The sequence below is a fragment of the Lissotriton vulgaris genome, unplaced genomic scaffold (assembly GCF_964263255.1).
Source record: "Lissotriton vulgaris unplaced genomic scaffold, aLisVul1.2 SCAFFOLD_2405, whole genome shotgun sequence".
NCBI classification, from domain to species: domain Eukaryota; kingdom Metazoa; phylum Chordata; class Amphibia; order Caudata; family Salamandridae; genus Lissotriton; species Lissotriton vulgaris.
This window is the reverse complement of record NW_028250489.1, coordinates 4,584-26,252: the sequence shown is the minus strand read 5'-3', so window position 1 is coordinate 26,252 and position 21,669 is coordinate 4,584. Positions and strand designations below refer to the sequence as shown.

Here is a 21,669-nt window from a genome sequence, read left to right as displayed (position 1 = left end):
TCTCATGGAGGGCTAAAGACAGGAAGAGGCATGAGGCACGTATGCCATGGGCAAATGGGGAGAACAAATAATAGAGCGATGAAGGAGCCAGCAAATGGCAAGCCTATGGGTGGGCTGAAGCCCCCAACGTACATACAACAGATCTCTTTTTGAGACAGTGCAGGCTCACTGTCTAGAGCCGAGACCTAAACTAGGGAAGTCACAGACCTGTCTACCAGTGAAGGAGACATCAGGAGCAGTGTATTAGCTCTAAGCCCCATGGAGAATCTGTGAAGGACAGACCAAGAATGAAAACCAGCACCACATGGACTCCAACAATCCAGCAGGAAAGCAGGCATACACACAGCCAGAAGACGCTCATCCCATATGCCCATTTGAGAGCACCAGGGAAGCACAAGACCAGCATGCAGCCCAGGGCAAAAGGGTGGGAATTTACTCATCAGTCCACAATGGAGGGCATCCGTGCAGTATACAGGAACCCCAGGTCCAACAGGAAGCACTTAGAGGTGAAACCAATCACTGCCCTCCAGTCCAGGGGGAAATTCAGAACCATCTACAGTCCACAGTATTGCCAGGCAGAACAAACCCAGCACCAAGCCCATTAGGGAGCAGTGAAGAGAAGTGCAAATATGAAAGCACCAGAGAGCTGCTAACCAGTCAAGCATGGAAATTGGTGCACATAATAGGAAACAAGATACACAGAGACAGGGAACATTGCACAAGCCCAATCCCAACAGAAAGTAGGTTGGGAAGGCAAAGCACAGCCAGCATACCTGGATTTAAAGAGGATGGTATTCATCTGTCCTCCAGTGAATGAGACTCCAGAACTGCTGAGGGACAGGTACACCCTGGTCCCAAGAACAGATTGGATCACACATACGGGAAAGGCCCTCACCCAGTCTCGCTAGCGTGGAAGAGGAATCCACATCCAACTGATGCTCACACCAACCTTACCTCTCACATACGATAACTTTGGAGTTACATTATTACATCTAATAAGCTGTAAATTGCAAATGGGAATAGATTTTCAGGTCATGTTTGGTGTCTTGTATTTAACTATGGTGAAGTAAGATTGAAATTAGAATTTTGAAAATGCCCCTTTTAAAAAGTTAGCATGTTCCTGCCTTAGCCATTTAGGGCCTGCAGCCTGTCTCTGGTCACATGACTGGTGTACGGAACTGTTTGGCTTTGTGTATTCCTCCTAGACAGCCACACACAAAATAGAGCTTAGGTGTGGGCTGTCATTGGTAGTGTCTTGCCTCTACAGAAAGGGTGCTTACCCCTGTAGTTAGTCTGGGCTCGGGGCAGGGAAGGCAGGATGCCTGGGGACTTCAAAGGGAAACCTCCAGAAACGTCTCCCACCTTTCAGAGGAAGGGCGCCAGGTATAAATATTGGACCTCATACACCACCTCTTCAGTATACCTGCAACTCTGAACCCAGTACCCCAGACTGACTGCAATCTGTGAGTTCTGCTCTCCCAAGTGGGCCAATTCAGTCCTGGACCCTGGAGGGTGGGCCTGATGGTGCTCTGCGAAGCCGACCTGTGGTCCCCATCGGAATGGACACGAACCACGGCAAAGCCTTACTGCACAGCGGCCAGCCTCATCAGAAACAATGCAGAGTGATGCAAAACGCAGCATAGCTGCCAGCTGCTTCTGAAGCAACTTAAAGCCCTGTTAGCTATGCTGCACTGCTGACCGGAACCAACGTATAATGAAACAAAGCCCTGCCTCACAGCTTCATCGGAACCGATGCTGGATGACGCAAAGCCTTGCAAAGGAACATTGCACAGACTGCACACCAGGATTTCAGGTACTTTTTCAGCCGGCCTAACTGGGTCCCTGTAGCAGGCTGGCACACAATTGTCGTCAGCCTGAAGTTGTGATTTTGTCTCGGTCCGGCGCATTGAGGTAACCATAGTTGGTGTTTTGTGCTTTTTGGTGCTATTTTTCTCTGAAATATTTAAAATTGTTGTTTTAACCTTGATTTATTATTTACATTTTTCTAAATTGGTGTGGGATTTTTCTTTTGTTCTGTTTTCACTATATTACGGTTACTGTTAAAAACGTAAATACACATGGCCTCTACATTAAGCCTGACTGCTTTCTGCCAAGGTCCCAGAAGATTGATCACAGGATAATTTAGGGTTGACTTGCATCAAAAATTGTAGTTGCTGTTTGACCAGGGCTCACTTCCCAGTCAACCAAAACCCCATTTTTTTTACAAGGCATAAAGTCCTCAAAGGCACCAGAATTCTATGGGGTAAAAAGGTGATTTGGGAGACTAAATTGAATATGCCCGCTTTCACTTTATGATAAGATGCATGGTCCAGGAAAAGATCATTAATGACACTGGACAAACAAATACTTAAAACATCAGAGTCAGGTGTGTACAGATTTGCCAGACTTTCCAAATCAACTACTTGTCTACAAACCATAAAGGGTTTATGTTGAAACTTATTTAGCACAATAACAAACCCAGTTGGATATTTTTTAACTTATGTTAGTACTGCATCGAAAGTGACTTTCCACAATCTGGAGGTAAACAGGCCTCCTAAAGAAGATAATTAGAGGATATAAATGCACATGAAAGAATGGAGAATCAGTGCCTGCCAAGCAAGAAACAGCTCAAGTTTATTTTAAAAGCAAATGTCTTTACACTATTGGTCTCATCTTTGTCCATCCCACCGACATCTGAGGCCGTGGTCAGACCACCGCATTACGATGCAGTCAGTCAGACCGCATTGTTGGAGGGACAGAAAAGGGTGGTCAGTCGTATCGCATTCGCCACCATGGTATTTGTATTTGTATTTTGTATTTAGTATTTGTAGAGCGCTGCTATCGCTCCGGAAGGAGCATCCTGGCGCTGAAGAACAATACAGCACATTGATGGAACTATAGGGCAGCCATTACGAAGGCCTCTGGTAGACTGAAGATACAAGTTTTTTGTTGCTTTCTGAATTCAGGCTCTTGCTCCAAAAGTCTGAGCTCCTTGGGCATTGCGTTCCAAGCCTTGAAGGCCAAGACAGTCAGAGTTTTTCCTCCCTTGGTTTTGTAGTGGAATCTGGGTATGTCAACTAGGTTACCCCCTGATGACCTCAATTTTCTGGGTGGATTATAGCGAGTGAGTCTCCTAGCAAGGTACCTCGGCCCTGTTTGATTTAGAGCTCTAAATGTCGTCACCAAAATTTTAAATAGGATCCTCTTGTGCACGGGTAACCAATGCAAGTTCTTAAGAGCAGCCGAGGCCGAGGCTCTTCTCAGTAGTTTTATTACCAGTCTAGCGGCGGCATGTTGCACGCTCTGGAGTTTCTTTAATGGTGGAAAGCCTTGGTACTTCTGACATGAAAAGGCTGGCGTAAAGGGTCTTGTGGCCCCTGGCAAGGCTCCTGTCCCCCGTGGCTCTCCGCAGTGGGCCCTGAGGGGGCACCTTAGTGCGCCCCTAAACATCCATGCATTGTGTGGCAGGTATGGATGCATGGTGCCTGCCACACAGAGCATGGATGTTTTCTAAGTGTGTATTTTCTATTGCAGCTTGTGCTGTGGCTCGCAGCACAAGCTTCAATGGAAAGTATACACTTTCCAACTGCCATGAAGTCGGCCACATCCAAATAATGGAAGCGGAACTGCTGACTCCTTGTCGGGTGGTCCCAATTCCGCTACGGTCCCATTCGGCCTCTCGTCCAACCGGCATTGTAATAAGAGCCCTATAAGTCTTCCGAGTCAGAAGACAAATGAGAAAGGATAATTGGTGTGTGTGGGTGGGGGGGGGGGGATTAATGCAGCAGAAGGTACACGTCAAAACGTAGAAATGGAGTATATGGTGGCTTAAAGATACATGGGAGAATGGGGGTGACGTTCTTGTTTGCTGTTTCTACATGCTGCATTAGTTCGCTATGACAAATGCACACACATGGCATTTAACCTAGAATGATAAGCGTTTACAAAATACATTCCAAATGATTTCCTTGCAATCCTGTATATAACCACTTTCCTTCTTTGCTCTTAGTGTGCACAGTGTGAACAAATATTCAGTAAGCCGAATAAAACATTTGAGACACAAAACTCAAATAGTGATAATGCGTGGGATTCATTCCTATGAGATTACTGTCACAACTCTGTATAAATTATTACTGTTATTATTATTAAATTAAATTTGTAATGCGCACAGATACCCAAAAAGAGTTTCCCGGTGCCTAGGGAAACCCTTATAAATGGGAGCTGTTTCACACCAGACATGGGCAGTCAGTTACAGATGCTTCTCTCACTGTTTTATTGCAGACAGAATGGCATGGGGTACAACTCGTTCATGTCCCGCATTGGCGTGTCCATGGCTCCACTGACCTTGATGCTGGATGAAGTATGGAAGTTCCTGCCTGCGGTTATCTTCTCTTCCGTGGCCATCATCTGCGGCTTGGTGGCTTTTTGCCTTCCGGAGACTCTCAATGTGCAGCTGCCTGAAACAGTAAAAGATGTTGAGAAGGCACGGTAAGGCATTATTCCAGTACACGGTATGGATGGACATATCTAGCCGTATTATCTGCGGGAATCAGTAGAGAGGATTGTTGATGGCCATCTCAGTCACTTTAGCTGGAAAAAGGGAAACTGGGAGAGGGGTCAGAGGTTGCTCACTTTATTTGTGTCAACTGTGTGCTTCTTTAGGAGGGTGTTGATTTCTTCAAGTTTCTATTTAACCGAAAAAGTGGCAGATGTTATGGAGGTGATAATGATGTGGGTCAGGGAGGTGTTGACTGGTGATGTTCCCAGGTTGTAGATGTGGTTGGGGAGATGAGTCTGTTGGGGCACTTGAGTGGGTGGTACTCATGATTGCCATTGTCTCGTTTCTAGTGAGGGTTGTCCATTCAGTCAGATGGCCATCTTGGTTGGTGGTGGGTAGGGTAACGATGAGTTTTTACGGTCCTATTGTTTTTTTCTGTCCTCCTGTAATCTTCCCCTTCCCCCCACTCCCTAGCACGTCCTACCCCACTCTGGATGTGTTCGCCACACAAGAAGGGACAGCTTCATATTCTAGCCAGAGGTGGACAGCAGGAGAAACCCATCTGAGCACATGCCTTGTCTGGCTAGGCGGTGTGCAGAGACTTGGCTCGGAGAAGCCAGTGAGGGAACAGGGTGAGAGTTTTTGATGAGTTGGAGACACGCTATTACACCTTCTGTGTGCCATGATTTCATCAAGTGAAGCACCCTCCGGCTTCCAGAATGCTTGTTGGGCCACTCTTTTAGAGAAAGCAGGATCATGGCAAGCCGTAAAACAGTGATCAAAAGTCTGCCTGCGCACACTACTGCACAAGCAATCACAGGCACTGGTGCCATTTGTTCACTGGTGACACTTCAGGGACAGAATATACTGCAAGTTTTTTATTTTTGCAGTTGCTAGTAGAGTATGTTTTTTCCTTCAAGAGCTAGTGGGTGAGGTCAGAAATTAAAGGCGGGCAGAGGGCAATGAAAATTTTCCTAACTATCTTAACCGAAACTTTTAATTCTATCATGGACACGGAGGCGAGGATCAGGCTTTTCCTCTCTTCTCTTCATTTCCTAGCAGCCTTTAAACATTGTAGATTTAAAACCATGAATTAAATTTCCCGTAAACACTTGGGAAAAAAGCAGACAAAGTCCATCCAATCACTAAGCAGTACCTTCATGGCAGTAGCTCTGGGCACACTCTATCCCCTCTTTCTTCCTGTGAACACAGCCGCCTTGTACAGCGAACCTCACTCCTGCTTTGCCTTGTCTGCTCCTATGAAAGTGTTAACGTGCTATACAAATTGAAATAAATAAATAAAGAAGGAATCAGTATGAGGCAAATACTTTCCTACGGATATTAAAGTTCAGTTTGTCAACAATCATTCAAACATTTGACAATATGTGAAAACTTGCAAACTAGAAACATAGATCACATTTGAATCTGTGCAGTATATATCATAGTCAATTGTATTACTAAAACTTCTCATTGTAATGAGTGGGTTTATTACCATGCTACAGAAATGGGTTTGCTAATCCTCGCCTCCGTGTTCTTGATAGAATTTAAACTTTCTTTTACAATAGCTAGCATATGTTTCATTCTATGTCAGGACCCGGAGGCGAGTATTTGGCTAGTTTAAAGCTTTTACACCACCAAGGAAGCCAGATTGGAGATTGGTTTAAAGGAACATTTCTTAAAAGTGGAATCGGACGACCAGTCTGCTGCATTGAGAATATCTTCCAATCTAGCCCCCAAGGAGAAAGCCTTAGACACAATGGCGCATCGCATGGAATGAGCTTTGAATTTGGAAGTATAGATACCCACCTCCTGCATCGCCCATTGAACCCATCTGGCAATCGTGGGAGCGTAAAACGCATTATGAGGTTTAGTAAGTGCGATCAGCAACTGTCTCTCCCCACGAGGACGGATCTCCTCCGTAACAGTTTCATATGCTTTTATGGTTCTAACCTCGCACAACTTTGGAACGCCAAGAAAGGCTGGGTGTGATACAATTCTTCAGTTACTCTTTGTTCTTGGAGCAATATGGAAAGATACCCCTTCCGGAGTAAATACTTTAACTGTTAAATCCAGAGCTCAAACATCCCAAACCCATTGACAGGAAATTAAACATAGTAGAGTGGTCAACTTTGCCGACAATTGTTTCCTTGACAGGCATTTATATGATGGCTAAGAATTAAAGAGATTTAGAACTTTGTTCACATTCCATAGCCTGGAATATCTTGGTTCCAGGGGAATCGATAAGCAAATACCCCTCACAAGCATGCATACCAGGAGGTGTTCTCCGACTAGATGCCCATGAACCGGGATATGACCCGCTGAATTAGCTGATCTAAAGGTATTGTTGGATCTAGAAGCCAAGCCGTTGGAGTCCGCTGAAAAATTCAGGATATGGACAATGTCCTACCCAAGGGGATCTATCTGGCGTTGGACACATCAACCCAGCCACCTTGTCATGCGGACCAGTACTGTTTATTTGTACTATCTCCCAGACTTTAACAGGCAAGGACGTAGCCGTTCTTGAAGTGCCCGGGATTTTCCAACATTCCCTTTAATCCTCCATTCCGTAAGGTATAGGGAACTTGTCAAAACAATGGTGAGTCTGGCCCTGGGGTTCCCGAAGGAGATCCGGAAACAGGGGTAGATGGATTGGAGAATCCAAAGAAAGTTCCATCAGAACTGGAAACCATACTTGAGATCTCTAAATTCGGGGTAATCACCACCAGATCTGAGTGTTGTTGTTGCACCTGGGTGCACGGATGCATGATCATCGCAAACGGCAGGAAAGCAAACCCCACCTCTGTGCTCCAGTCTTGGAGAAATGCATATGTTGCAGCTGCATTTATATCCGGCCTCCAACTGCAATATCTGTCCAGCTGAAAGTCCAGCCATGAGGCACACAGATCAATGGAGAATGGTCCCCACCTGTCCTGAATCCTTTGAAACACCTGCGGGTGTAACTTCCATAGGCTGATGTTCTTCCAATGTCTGGAGTGCCAGTCTGCCACTTGTTCTGCCTTCCCCGGCAGATGCTCCTCTGACACTGAGATCTGACGAGACACAGTAAGCCCATAGAGTACAAGCTAGATCTGAATGAGCCTTCGACTTGTCCTTCTGAGGTGGTTGACGTCCATTTTAATAAGAACCGACCATTGGGCCTTGTCTTTGGTCCAGCCGTTGATTGTGAATGACCTTGCCATTATTTCCAGACTGGTCCTCGGAGGACCAGTTTCTCCTGTGACAGAGTGCCCACATTGAGCTCGACAACTCAAACCGCTGGCATCTGATACTATCACCAGGTCCGGTTGGGAGCCGAAGATTGCTCGACCTTTCCAGGCCTCAATGTGGGACACTCACCATTGTACCTCCCCTCTCGCCTGCCCGGAAAGTGGGATTGACTAAGAGTAAGTCAGGCCTTGTTGCAGATGAGATATCTTTGTGTTTGCAGTGCCAGCTAGTGAAGGGGTCCTGGAAATATAACTTGGATTTGGGGCGACAGTAGTCCTACTATACGTGCCAGCTGACGCAGTGAAACCTGTGATTTGGGTAAAGCCTTCTGGAGTTCGTGTTTTATCTTGGTCAAGTTGCGAGATAGAGGACTTAGGGTAGCATTCACCGACTGAACCCCAGATATTGCACGCTTTGTGTCAGGATGAGGAAAGACAACGAAGCCTAAACCCTCTAACAGGTCGATGGTCATCTGTTATTGCTCCCTCAACCGTGTAGGACATTGATTCATGAGCAGGATATCGTCCAAATAGACAATTAACCTCACCCCTCTGGCACAGAGGTACTCCACCACCGGTTTCATTACCTTGGGAAAACACCATGGAGTAGATGACCAAATAAAAGGAAGAGAGGTGAATTTTAATATTGCCAACCTCCATAGGAATTGTAAAAAACTCCTGTGGGGAGGTAAGATGGGGATCGTTAGGTAGGCATCCTTGAGGTCCAAGTTGTCCATCCAATCCGAAACTAGTAAAAGATCCCTGAGGAGATGGATGCCTTCCATCTTGAAGTGACATTAGACCAACCACTCGTCAATCTCTCTGAGATTTATCACTGACCTTTGACCCCGTCTCGCTTCTCCATCAAAAAGAGATTGCTTAGAAAACAGCTGGGGTGCAGGGAAGTTGCGTGGATAGCCCCCTTTTCCAAAAGTTGGGTAACCTCTGTGTCGACCAACCTGGTCTGCTCCTGAGAGAAAACCAGAGGAGCCGACCAGCGTGGTTGCGTGTGAATGCAATAGAATTTTATTTGGAACCCCTGGATCATTTATTTATTTATTTATTTAGAGGTTTTATATAGCGCTGGCTGGACCCAGGGGTATCAGAGCGCTTTACATCTTTGAGACAAGAAGGTCAGTAAGACATGGGCCATACATAGCATAAATGAGTATAAACAACATATAAGTCTCCGCCAGACATATTTCAAAATGATAAATATGGTAAATAAGAATACCGAAAAGTGGGAGATGTGATAATCAAAAGTAACCAGGCACACATTGAAAAGAGAGCCGGAAAATTGCAGAGGAGGATAGGGAGGTTGGTGGTCAGATTGGGTTTGTAAGGACGAGAGGAGGAGGGGCAGAAATGAGGGTAGACGGAGGACATGGGAGGGGGGGACATTTGGAGGACCCCAGTATCCGATGACAGGGCCTCCCAGCTTTCCGTGAATTGGGCCAAACAGCCCCCAATTTCCAAGCCCTCTAAGTTCTGTACTCTTACCTTGTGAGTTGTTGAAAGTGCCCTTGCCTCTCAAACCGTAGCCACCTCTGCCGCCCCGATGACAGGGGGTAGGTCATTGTCGGGTAGAAGTTTCCAAATCAGAAGGCATCCTGCAATTGTCCTCGATGGCACTTTGTCTTGAAGGAGGCTTCATGGAAGGCACGGCCAGTCGAGCGCCCCCTGCCACAGCTGGCTTCCCCGAAAACATGAGGTGTAAAAATACACTTGATGGATATTTGGGCCTTGTCTAATGAACTGAAAGTGTTCTCAAACTTAATCAGTTCTTTAATAATTGGGTCCCCAAAAAGGTCCCCCTGGGCCACAGGCCCTGCCTCTGCCATCACTAGGTCTCTCAACTTCGATTCCACCTTGATTAGGAGTAATCTGCGTAATTCTGTTGAGATAGGGCAATTAGCATTCCCTACGAAAATGGTGGCCATATGAGCCCAGCTGGACAGTGCCTCTGATGAGATCAAGGAACCTGATGCCTTAGCAACTTCTGCCATATCCAATATCTTGGCGAGGGGGCTTGCTATGTCAAGGAGCTTGTCCCGACAGGAACGGCACGACCTGTTTATACCTTTTTTGGGGTCCTGAAGAAATTTAGTGAGGAAGGAGGCCATCTTGGAGTCTACCTCAGGCGTGAGCGCTACCTTCTAGACTCGGTTGAGGGCTCTCACCTCCTTGTCTATGGGCTTACGCAACCTGCTGCCATGTAAGCAGCCTCCTTGGGGGCCGGATACCTCTCCACAGAACCCGGGTGAAGTAACTCGTCTGGGTCCAACATACCTGAAGCAGGGGGTAGCTGTTGCTTAAGCTCATTGGCCAAGGGTAAAGGGGTTGGGAATCATGGTCTACTGGAGTCACCATCCTTATCTGAGATGTTGGGAGAGTCTTCCCCATCCCCGTGTCAACAGGTGCAGGGAAAGAGGTAACCCCAGAAGTACTAGTCACAGGATCTTGGGAAGGAACTTATTAGCATCCATAAATGCTTTTTTCAAGCGAGTGACAGCATCAAGGTCAACCCCCGATGTGGTCTCAGGTTTGAGTTTACCATCAGTAGGGGCGGGCGGAGGCCCTGGAGGTATGGGGGCTTGAGGCCCCTCTGACTGAGGGGTTATTGGCATTGTGCTTGCAATGCTAGGATTTTCCTCTCCAAGGGGGCCATCACACTTGATACCACTCTGAATATGGAGTCATCCATGACCTGACAGAACTGGTCATCAGTAGTGAGGTAGGACACTTCCTCCTCCGCCAAATATTCCTCAGTATCTTCAAAAGCTTCCATACGGACTGTGAGTCCCAGTAATATATCGTAGGAATGTAGTTAATTATGTATAGGGGCAGTAGAAAGGGTGGATGGAACCCGTGATAGAATTACAACTGTTGTAAATTTTCAGGACCTAAAATAACACGTTTGCGGGTTGCAGGGATCCGCACGTCCATGTTGTTTACATTAACTTTGCCAGTTCAGCAGGTTGCTGTGATTCTCACACCATTGCATTACTCTATAATTCTAACGGCTACGTTTTCAAAAGTTGTAAAGGCTGCAAAAGAGTATTAAAACTTGAAGCAGTCATTGGGGTGAACTGCACATCATTTTTTTAAATCTTCCTTTGAGTTGCGAATTGCGGTGATTCGCATACCATATTCTTTACAAATTTGACCTGTTATCGATTACATTGGTGTGTTTTAATTTTGACACATTTTGACATATTACATTACTCTACAGCTGCAAGGAAGGATACATTTGTTGTTGGAAAGAATTCAGAAGAGGGGATAACTTTGTGCAGCCATTTCGGTGATCTGCACATCAGTTAGAACACTTTTAAAATTCTTGCCTGTTACCAATTTCAGTAGTGTGTTTGCATTGGTGACACACACAACTGACTGTATTTTACACCAAAATATTTTCAAAGCTTCTAATTATATCTAATGTGTGTTAAGATCATGCCACCGTATATCAAAGTATAGTAACTTCACCATCAAGTGCAACTAATACTAGTATTGACTGTGAACAGTGGAAAGAAAGCTTTTAGGCATATATGGCAGCGATAGATGGTGAAGATTTTACACATTAATAGAAATATGCGTTGGTACCTTGTATAGGTGCTGAAGGCAAGAAGATCTTGAAACAGTCTATATTAGCAGAGAGTGATGTGGTGGATGAATACGTTTCTGCATTGAAAATGTTAGACACAAGATGTAAACTTCATAAAACGTTTGTGTTAGAGAGACATACATTTTATAGGTGAGTCTATTGAGAGGTGTGTGGGTTCATTAAGAATATTAGCCACTTTTGAATTTGAAGATGACCTAATAAGGGATAAAAATGTGGAACAGACCAACAATAGGAAGATGCAGGCAGTTTTATTGACCACACCTTATCTCACATTGAGTAAGGCAGGGAATTTATCTGTGGGTATTGAGATCACTGCATCGTTTGAGTCTCAAATGTCTCTTGCGGCTGAATCTGTATCTACCAAAGTACTGGTGGCTGATGTGCTTACCTGTGACCAAAAGAAAATGACTAAGGAGGCAAAGAAAAAGATTGAAAAAAGGGAACACAAAGGTGTCATTATGCATTAGGTGTGGAAGTTCTAACCATTTAGGAAACTCACCATTGTGTCCTGCCCAGGATAAAGTATGCATGGGGTGTAAGTAGATGGGATATTTTGTCAGTGTGTGCAGTTCTAGGGAAAAATAGTACACCCTAAGTAGTGAGCAGTGTGAGGGAGCATGATGGGGAGTATAGATCTTATGAATCAAGCGAATAGAGCGTTGTGTTATGTGTTGAGGTTTCACAAGGTCAAACCCACAATTAAGTTGAAATATTGCAAATGGAAGTTGGCTCTATCAAAAGACCATATTGCCAGATAATTGTTTGTGAGGTTGGTGTAAGTATGATTGCAGTTCCTGGATCTCCATTTACTTTAATTGATTAGGATAATTGGAAAAACGTACTTCAGAAATGTGGAACTTAAGAAATCTGTCATTAGACCTCTGGCCTATGGTGGTAAACCAATTGAAGTAATTAGAGAATTCAAGACCACCCTTCTTTTTAAAAGCAATTCTAAACCTGCTGTTGTGTGTGTAGCAAAACATGGTTCATTATTGTTGGGATGGTTAGAGCAACAGAATTTAGAAATCATCTTAGGTCCTAACAGCCCTTAGCAGGTTCTGCTTAAAAGAGAATATTTAGGAGTGTGTGAGCTCCAAGTCTCTGAGCGAGAGGTGAAATTCCCTAAAGTTTGTATTGTGACTCTTGGAAAGTTGGAGGAAATTAAACACTCAATTCAACGTAAACAGGAGTAAGTAAATCACAAAGTGTGGAGAGTACCTCCTGTTGTTAGAACATAACTGTATAAAGAATTAGACAAGCCACAAAGCCAAGACATCATAGAACCCATGGAAAGTTCTGAATGATTGTCGCCTGTTCTAGCAAGGAAACCAAATGGAAGTTTGAGAATGCGTGTTGACCGTAATGATTTAAATTCCAGGATCTGGCTGAATTAATCATTAATCTACAGAGAAAAGTGGTATTCCACTCTTGACATGGCCTCTACGCACCACCAAATAGATTTGCATGAGGATTCCTGTCGCCTAACATTGTTTGTTACCCCAGAGAGAGTTTTCTGCTTCAAAAGAATGCCCTTCAGGCTTGCATCTGCATCCGCTGCTTTTTAATGGTTCATGGAAGTTTTATTCAGAAATGTAGAGGGTGTCTTATGTTTTCAGGGTAATGTGTTGGTATTTTGTAGTGACAAAGTTAACCATGACAGAATATTGGTGCTGGTTCTTTTTGGAAAACTGTTTTTATTTATTTGCGAAGATATTGACATTGCATGGGTATACAAGCAGAGGAATAGCAAATAATGATGAGATGGTCATGACTATTCCCATAAATAAGCAGAAGTGGAGAAGAAGGATACAGTGCAATCAACGTATGCCATACACTTTGCAATAGATAATTAAACATAACAAAAGAAACATTAATAAAGTCAACTATTTCCTTAGTGGCAGAAAGAAATGGTCAGCAATAGCAATTTAGATTCTAAACCTCTGCCCCGTAAATAGTGTAATTGAGGGAAAGAGATGTAGGGCAATGCGAATTGGTTGACGGGGTGATGGGAGGGAGGAGAGTCCTAGAGGGTATTCCCTCTGATCCCTCCTGGGTGTGGTGCATGTGGAGATGGTGTATTGGGTGCACAGGTTTACTGACCACTAGATAGTAAGTTATTGTGCTGAAGGGGGAGGTTCTGATATGCTTGAGCGGGTCTCTTGGGACTGAGTTATGATTGATAGCAAGTAATTGCATAGTGGTTGCCAAATGTCTTTCTTTCTAGAAGTTGGGGTTAAAGAGATGTGTATAATTCACTGGTAGTGTCACAGTATGTCATACTGGTGAGACAGTTGGCAGGGTTGGGGGCAGGTGCTTACCACAGTGTCTTGCAACCTCATGTTTGGGCAAGAGGTGAGCTATAACGGTAAATCGTCTAATGCTTTTAGGAATATTTAGTACTTAGCCCAATAGGGCAAGTGGTGGGTCTGCATTCAGATCAATTTCCAGCATTTGGGATAACTTGGAGAAAATCTCACCCCAATAATGTGCTGCATATCTACAGGATCAAGCTACATGGAGAAAATTTGCTCCAGGAGTGTTGCATTTAGGACAATCTGATGAGCGTGATTGGTCATATTTGTGTTGTCCAGTAAGAGTTATGTAATCACGTCACAGAAACTTGAAATGGAGGAATTTGTGATGATGGTTGGGTGAGGCCAGCCGGGTTTGGGCACAGCACGTAGCCCATATCTTACCTTTCATTGGGCTTCCCTAGGTCCGGTTCCCAGTATGATCTGAGTTTCTCATTGTGAGTTGGGAGCTATGCCATACTAGCTCTATACAGTTTAGACAACGTTTGTGCTCTATCTGAATCATTGATCACGAACGTCAGGGGAGAGAACTCATCTGGAGCTATTGGATAAGTTGATATGGTAGACCGTAAGGCATTGTGGATGCTGTGCATAATAAAACGGTCCCTGAGTGAAGCATCATGGATGAGCGGGTCTGGGGAGTGTGGTAATACATGTCCTTTTGGGAAGAGGTCACCGAAAGTGTGGAGCCTGTGTCGTGACAAAGTGCATTTCACCAGAGTTTCGCAGGTGATGTGGAGCCATGGGTTGTCAGTCAACTTCAAGGCCGTAGAGTAAAAAAGAGTTCCACCCAAGAGTTGTTGGAGCTTCCACGATGTGCAGCGGATGGCGGAAAGTGTTTGAACATCCTTGGGGTCTAGAGGGATCCCTTTTGGAGGTACGGAAGCAAACTGAAAGGGTGCAGCAAAGTCCAGCTCTGGTTTGGTGTATAGTAGTGGGTTACCAATGATGGGGGGATTGTCATTATGCAGCCAGGTAATAAAACTGAAGATGGGGTACCCCAAGCCGGCCTCTCTCTTGAGGGAGCACTAATGTGTTCCAACTGATATGAGGTCATTGACCGGCCTAGATAAGTTTAAGTAGTAAGCAACGTAGGGTAAGAAGGAACGAATTTGTGAGTGGTATTGGAATGTTAAAGAACAAGTAGAGAAAGCAGGGACGGATCACCATTTTTATGATTGCAATCCTACCAGTCATTGAAAGGGGCAACTGAATCCACCTATTGATTTGTGTTGACAGTGTGTCAATGGCGGGACCATAGTTAAGCCATACCACCTGTTCCTTATCTGTATGGAGTACGACATCAAGATATTTAACTGACCCATTGCAGCAGGTCGATTGGTAATCACATGCAGTCCATTTGGACCAATTGATCTTAAGACAAGAAAGGATCCCAAATTGAACAAATTTGTGCAGACTTGTGCAGACTTGGGGCTAGGTTCTTCTCCAGGCAACGGATAAAGAGTAAAAAGTATTCTGCATAGAGAGAGATGAGGAGGGGGCAGCTTTAAATTTAAAAGCACGGTTCATGTGGCACATATGGAGATGACGAACCAGGTAGTCCATTGCTATTATGTAGAGTAAAGGTAACAGTACGCAGCCCTGATGGATACTCCTCCTTATAGAAGTGACGCAGTGAGTGAACCATTCACTCCAAGGCACCCAGGGGAGGTTGCAAAACCTTCTTGGAGCGTTTCCAAATGCTCGGATGTCCGTCTACAGTCCACGCAAATGCATTTTTTGGCACAAAGTGTTGCAGGAGCCCGGGGTGTCCCAGGCGGGTCTGCACACCGTGCCTCCGCAGCTCGCGCTGCACGTGCTCGGGATCAACAGTGCAGCCGAGCTCATCACTGGCACCTTGAACTTTCCGTCCGTCACTGCTTGACGCAAGCCATGTTTTGAATAGAGCATGCGCAAAGGCCAAACGTTAGGGGGTACACGGAATTATGGTGTACGTAGTGAAACGAAATATGCGCATGCGCACCATTATTGCGCATGCGCAAAACGAGGGGGGGTACACAGCTCGATGGGGTACAGAGCTCTATAGTACACCGGCAGGCCACGCACCCAACCAGGCACGCTCCTGCCTGGCTTCCGGGTCGCTGTTAGCAGCGCAGCGGAGAGAAGCCGCTAGATGAAAGCACAAGAACGGGAGCAGAGGCCAAATCAGTCAAGGGGGCCATTGGTAGTAGAATAGGCGATTCTGCCAGGGATTGGTGGTTAATCTATTGAAAGCATGTACAGGAAGATAAACGCAGCAGCAAGGCCTAGAGTGGCCAGTCCATGGGCTAATCAGAGAAGGCGGGGGCTCTCAAGGACATGTCAAGGGAGCAATGGGGCCTTGCAGGTATGCCCAGACTACAGTGTAATGAGATGAGGCCCACAGCACTGCGTGCAGGCGAACAACCTGCTGGGGGGCGCTTTGCCATGCACGTCATAACAGCCGATGAGTATCTAGGCGGTAACGTGCCCCCTCCGGCCGCCAAGGAAAGCGGTGGGCCTCCAAGGCACTGTGGTTGGGGAGACAGATGTTAGGTAGATGAGGCACAGGAGGTTCTCAGCCCGGTCCGACACACCCCGTTGGCCGCCTCCCCAGACTCACCCACAGCCCCTGTTGCTGTTGCTGTGGGGTCTCCAGGGAGACTCCTGGAAAGCCTTACCTGGAGGTAATGTGGCATCACCTCTTCCACTCTCAGGCATTTCAAGTCCTGGTGTGTTCACTGCTTCAGGCCGGATGCTCAGCAGAGGCCATAGGAACTCCTCCGTCAGGATACATGTTGGACTTGTGCATGGAGGATTCCTTCACACATCTCAGATCTCCATTAGACGGGCGCAGTGTGCAGGTAGACTGGTCTGAGAGAAGCCAGCAATTGTAAAGAGTCTGGTGGCTCAGTGGACTAACGCATCTACTGTAGGGGCCTGTGTTCGTACCTCATGGTCACAGGTTCAAATCCCAATGGGTCCACTCTGCCTTTCATCCTTTGGAGACTGATAAAATAAGTACCACGTTTTGTGTAACAATGAGCATTCGTTATTCAGCGCCAAGATACCCCTGGGTGAACATGCACTTTACAAATACACATGTTATGATATGTTAAAGGCAGGATTGCGGTTGGGGTTCTGGTGGCTCACCCTGATTAGTAGCGACAGCGCCCCGGTAAGGTTCGGCGGTGCTTTGGTCTACCGGTCAAGACCTCACCAGCACAGCTATAGTAGCGGGGCATAAGCCCTAAAGGAAGGCCTAGTGGTATACCTCTGCAAGAGTCAACTAGCCACACACCATCAAATCTCCCTCCACCATGGCTGAAATCATGCCACGAATATGCTAGGGACTCGCAAGGGTCTAATGTTGAGGGATGGTGGCATGACTACCATTTTGGTGTGTAAAGAGGGCAGCATCCGTCAGAGCTTCAACGTTGTGCAACCATGTTGGCTGACGCTTGGCCACACCCATGATTGGTGTTGGTTCTTAATGTCCTGGGACAGAAAGGAGTCACCGTTAAGGCAGACAAATTTACATTTGGTGTATTTGTGGTTAACTCGTTGGGCCATAAATTGTCAGCTGTTGGATTAGAACTCAAAGTAAGTTTAGTCAAGGCAATTGTTGAAGCAGCTGTTCCCCAAGGGGAGATCAATCGAGATCCTTCATGGGACTATTGGCATTTCATGCGTGTATGGAATGCATTACTTGAATGCTGGGACAGTCGGATGTTCCTGCTGGTGCTGCGGGTCATATTAATAGATTTGTACATTTCCTGCATCCTGAAGTCTTCATCATGTAAAAAGACCTTTCAAGGGGAGGCTCCATCATTAGACAGACATTCAGTGTACTCAACATGTTTACTTTCTTAGTGCACATAGTTTGAGTAAAGTGTTTGTTTTTCCTGTTGGGGCCTCTGATGTGCTAACATGCTGACGAATGCTAATAGCTTTTGTGCACACCTGTGTGTGCATGCATTAGTGCTTTAAAGTTATACTTAATGGCATCATCAGTGTTAGATAAGGTGCTTCTTTCCAGAGTGATTACAATCTAAGCAAAAACAATACAGTGGGGTAACAATGATATTAAAAGATTACCAGATTAGACTTCGACCTCAAACCTACCACTGACCATGTTAAAAGGATTGATATGAATGTTGCATCAGTAAGAGAATTTTGTGAAAATCTGCATAGAAGCTCAGAGGACGGTTCTGCAAATCCTTATTAAGGAAACATATCTTATAAAAACAGCAGATCAGATAGAATAAGATCTGAGCCAGGGGAGAAATGGGACCTAATTAATTTTTCTTCCCCTCTTCATCTTGTTCTTGTGTGCTTTACTTTTTAATTTATTTTGGTATCTCCTAACTTTTTTTATATTTTGGCAATGTTGTTCTCTTGTAAATGGCACCAACTCCTCTGGGTAACTGTTGCAGTATAAAAGACTGCAGAAATAAATACATAAATAAAATTTCCAAATCAAATTTCAAATCAATCATACCCAAAAACCTAACTACCACAAACCATTGACACCACTCCGCCACAGCCTGACGTGTACCTGACATTGACTCAACACGGTCATCTCCCACCCGCCACCAACCCCGGACCCCAACCGACTCAGGAAAACACCAACCGGTCAAGCATTGTTGATGATTCCAACCATTTAAATGCCTCAACCCAGTTGTAAAGATAGGCACCATGAAGACATGCTCTACCTTGAAATACGCTGCACACCACCGCTTATCTGACTCAAAATTTCATTTAGAGTTGCTTACTAAGGCTTGGTTGGGAGAAAGCTTCACCACCACAGTCGATGGCCTGCTTCCCCAGGGTATATCCTAAGTGATCCTGAAGAAACCAGAGGAAGGACAGGAGGATAGATAGCTTCAGTCCATGCCACCAATCTGACCTACACTCCCATTGCAGAGTCTTGGTGATTTCATTGAAATGCACAGCTGCCCATCTGTTGGTCAGTCTCGTCTGCACTTTTACTGTATTAGCACTGTCCAGGCCACAGTCCCAACTTTATGAAAGAACTCTTGAAAATGACACTTCCTTAAGAGACTAGGACCCACAAAATATGATCATGGGCAACTTCATTGTCAGCAGGCTAGTTTGTAACATGCTTGTCTCTATAGATTGGTACTGCACCACTTTCAAAACATATATAGTCAAGTCATTTCATATTAAGTCCCAATTGAAGAAATAGCAGTGGTTCTTTTCTCAGACGCCTTTATTTTTCTTGGAATTTTTTAAGCCACAGCCGACACGTTTTGCTCTGTAAGTCAGAACTTCTTCAGGGCATTCAACAATCTTTTAAAGCAAATCAATATCGTAGAACAATGAAGCAACAAATTTCTTTCAGACAGATTGTAAATAACGTTTGGACTTCCAATTCCGTCTTCAATTGTATGTAACTGCGTCAAATCAGCAATCCCTATGCACCAAAATACCATATGGCAATTATTTTATCAATTCCAAATGTCAGGCCCAATATCCTGACCACTGTGTCAGCAAGCCGTATACGCCAAAAACGTCAATCACCACCTTAAGCGTAGTCGCGCCCGTAGTGTGTAACTTGCCTACCGGCCTCGCTACTAAAACACAACCCCTTTGTTTTCAACTGATAGTCAGTGACCCAACACACACACAGCTGTGTGTAGTAATCGATATGTCTTTTAACTGTTATGTAGGTTCCTCACACTCGTTATTAGCAACATTTGAATGGTGAGAGAAAGGGTGGAATCTTGAGAATATTAGGTGAATTTACCTTGCGGGATCTGCCAGGCAGCCTCTGTCTTCCTTTAAAGGTAGAAATAAATCTTTTTTTAAATGTTGGACTTGTACTATTTCATTACACTTTGCTTCTGCAAAATTCGCAAACTAAAACAAGGCATTAAAAAACGTACCGGATGTTTCAATGCAGAACTTGCCAAATTGAAATATGTGAGCGTCACCTAGAAGGCCAAGGTGCTAATCTAAGTGAAAAGAGGATACAACCCACTGCATGATACAGTGTAAAGGCTACCACAGGGTACAGAGAAGAGAAAAAAGGCCCAAACAACCCACATGTATCACAGGCATTGAACAAATCAAAAGAGATCCCTAATCCCACAAATCAAAAGAGATCCCACTTTGAACCACGAGTCTCCTGAGGCGGAAGCCGGGAGTGAGCCTGTTATTTTTAAAAATTCTTGTTGTGTGATACTCTGCTTATTTTTAAATCACTCACCTCCTTGCTCACGAACAGCGGATCTAGCGCTGCAACGTCGGATACTTTGACATCGCCATTACCGAGGGCGAGGCGCGACGTCAGACACGCCCACCTCACCTGGCCACGCCCCCTAATACGAGTATAAAGAGTGCGCGCAGCTGGAAAGCGCGACACTTTGAACCACGAGTCTCCTGAGGCGGAAGCCGGGAGTGAGCCTGTTATTTTTAAAAATTCTTGTTGTGTGATACTCTGCTTATTTTTAAATCACTCACCTCCTTGCTCACGAACAGCGGATCTAGCGCTGCAACGTCGGATACTTTGACATCGCCATTACCGAGGGCGAGGCGCGACGTCAGACACGCCCACCTCACCTGGCCACGCCCCCTAATACGAGTATAAAGAGTGCGCGCAGCTGGAAAGCGCGACACTTTGAACCACGAGTCTCCTGAGGCGGAAGCCGGGAGTGAGCCTGTTATTTTTAAAAATTCTTGTTGTGTGATACTCTGCTTATTTTTAAATCACTCACCTCCTTGCTCACGAACAGCGGATCTAGCGCTGCAACGTCGGATACTTTGACATCGCCATTACCGAGGGCGAGGCGCGACGTCAGACACGCCCACCTCACCTGGCCACGCCCCCTAATACGAGTATAAAGAGTGCGCGCAGCTGGAAAGCGCGACACTTTGAACCACGAGTCTCCTGAGGCGGAAGCCGGGAGTGAGCCTGTTATTTTTAGGTCTCGCCTGTCGATGCGCATGCGCATCGAGCAAGCGAGACTATTGCGAGTTATCCACTCTTTATCTACACTGCAAGGAATCGTGGCGATTCCTTGCAGTGCCCATGACTTTTAAGGTCAATGCGCATGCGCATTGAGCTTATGCGCATGCGCATTGACCTTAAAAGCGCGTGCGCGTGCACGTCCGTCTTTGTTTACCCGCTCCGCCCCCTCCCGCCGTGTCGCATTTCTCCTCCCCCCCCCTCCATGTGGAGTTAGTTACCGGTTCGGAGCCTTTCCTCACATTCCCTACTCAGAAGGAATCTTGGTTTGTAGGCTTCCACGCCTTTCCTTCCTGAATTGATCGCTTTGTATCCCGCTTGATGCTTCTATTTATTTACCCGAATTTTGATTTCCTTTCTCGAGCGGAGCTCGGCTACCCCTCTCCACGAGTGTGTCTCTGTTCCGCCCAGTAACCCCCAGAGCCGGACGAAACGCCTTGTTGCGCGTAGAGTGTGTTGCTGATCCGCTCTGTCGCACCTCCCAGAGCCGGACGGCACACCTCTTGAGTGTGTGTCTGCTCCGCCCTCAGAGTTTCTCTGGGAGCTGGTCGGAACACCTCAATTCCATTCCTTTCCCCTTTTAGAGGTTCTGTGTCTCTCCAGTGGCCATCCGATACGTACAGAGCCCCCTATTTGAGTACTTGCTTCCTTCCTGAATTGGCCGCTTTGTATCCCGCTTGATGCTTCTATTTATTTACCCGAATTTTGATTTCCTTTCTCGAGCGGAGCTCGGCTACCCCTCTCCACGAGTGTGTCTCTGTTCCGCCCAGTAACCCCCAGAGCCGGACGAAACGCCTTGTTGCGCGTAGAGTGTGTTGCTGATCCGCTCTGTCGCACCTCCCAGAGCCGGACGGCACACCTCTTGAGTGTGTGTCTGCTCCGCCCTCAGAGTTTCTCTGGGAGCCGGTCGGAACACCTCAATTCCATCCCTTTCTCCTTTTAGAGGTTCTGTGTCTCTCCAGTGGCCATCCGATACGTACAGAGCCCCCTATTTGAGTACTTGCTTTATTGGGGTGTTTCGCTTCTACTCTTCTTTTTTA

At 45.8% G+C, this 21,669-nt stretch overlaps 1 pseudogene across 1 annotated transcript in view; it reads left to right on the top strand.

The window, feature by feature from the left end:
• LOC147663254 (solute carrier family 22 member 7-like) overlaps positions 1 to 4,488 on the top strand; it is a 359,210-nt pseudogene extending 354,722 nt beyond the window's left edge. Inside the window, exon 9 of the transcript XR_015305363.1 lies at positions 4,282 to 4,488. The product of XR_015305363.1 is annotated as a solute carrier family 22 member 7-like (transcript). The remainder of the gene's footprint in view (positions 1 to 4,281) is intronic.
• The last annotated feature ends 17,181 nt before the right edge of the window (positions 4,489 to 21,669 follow it).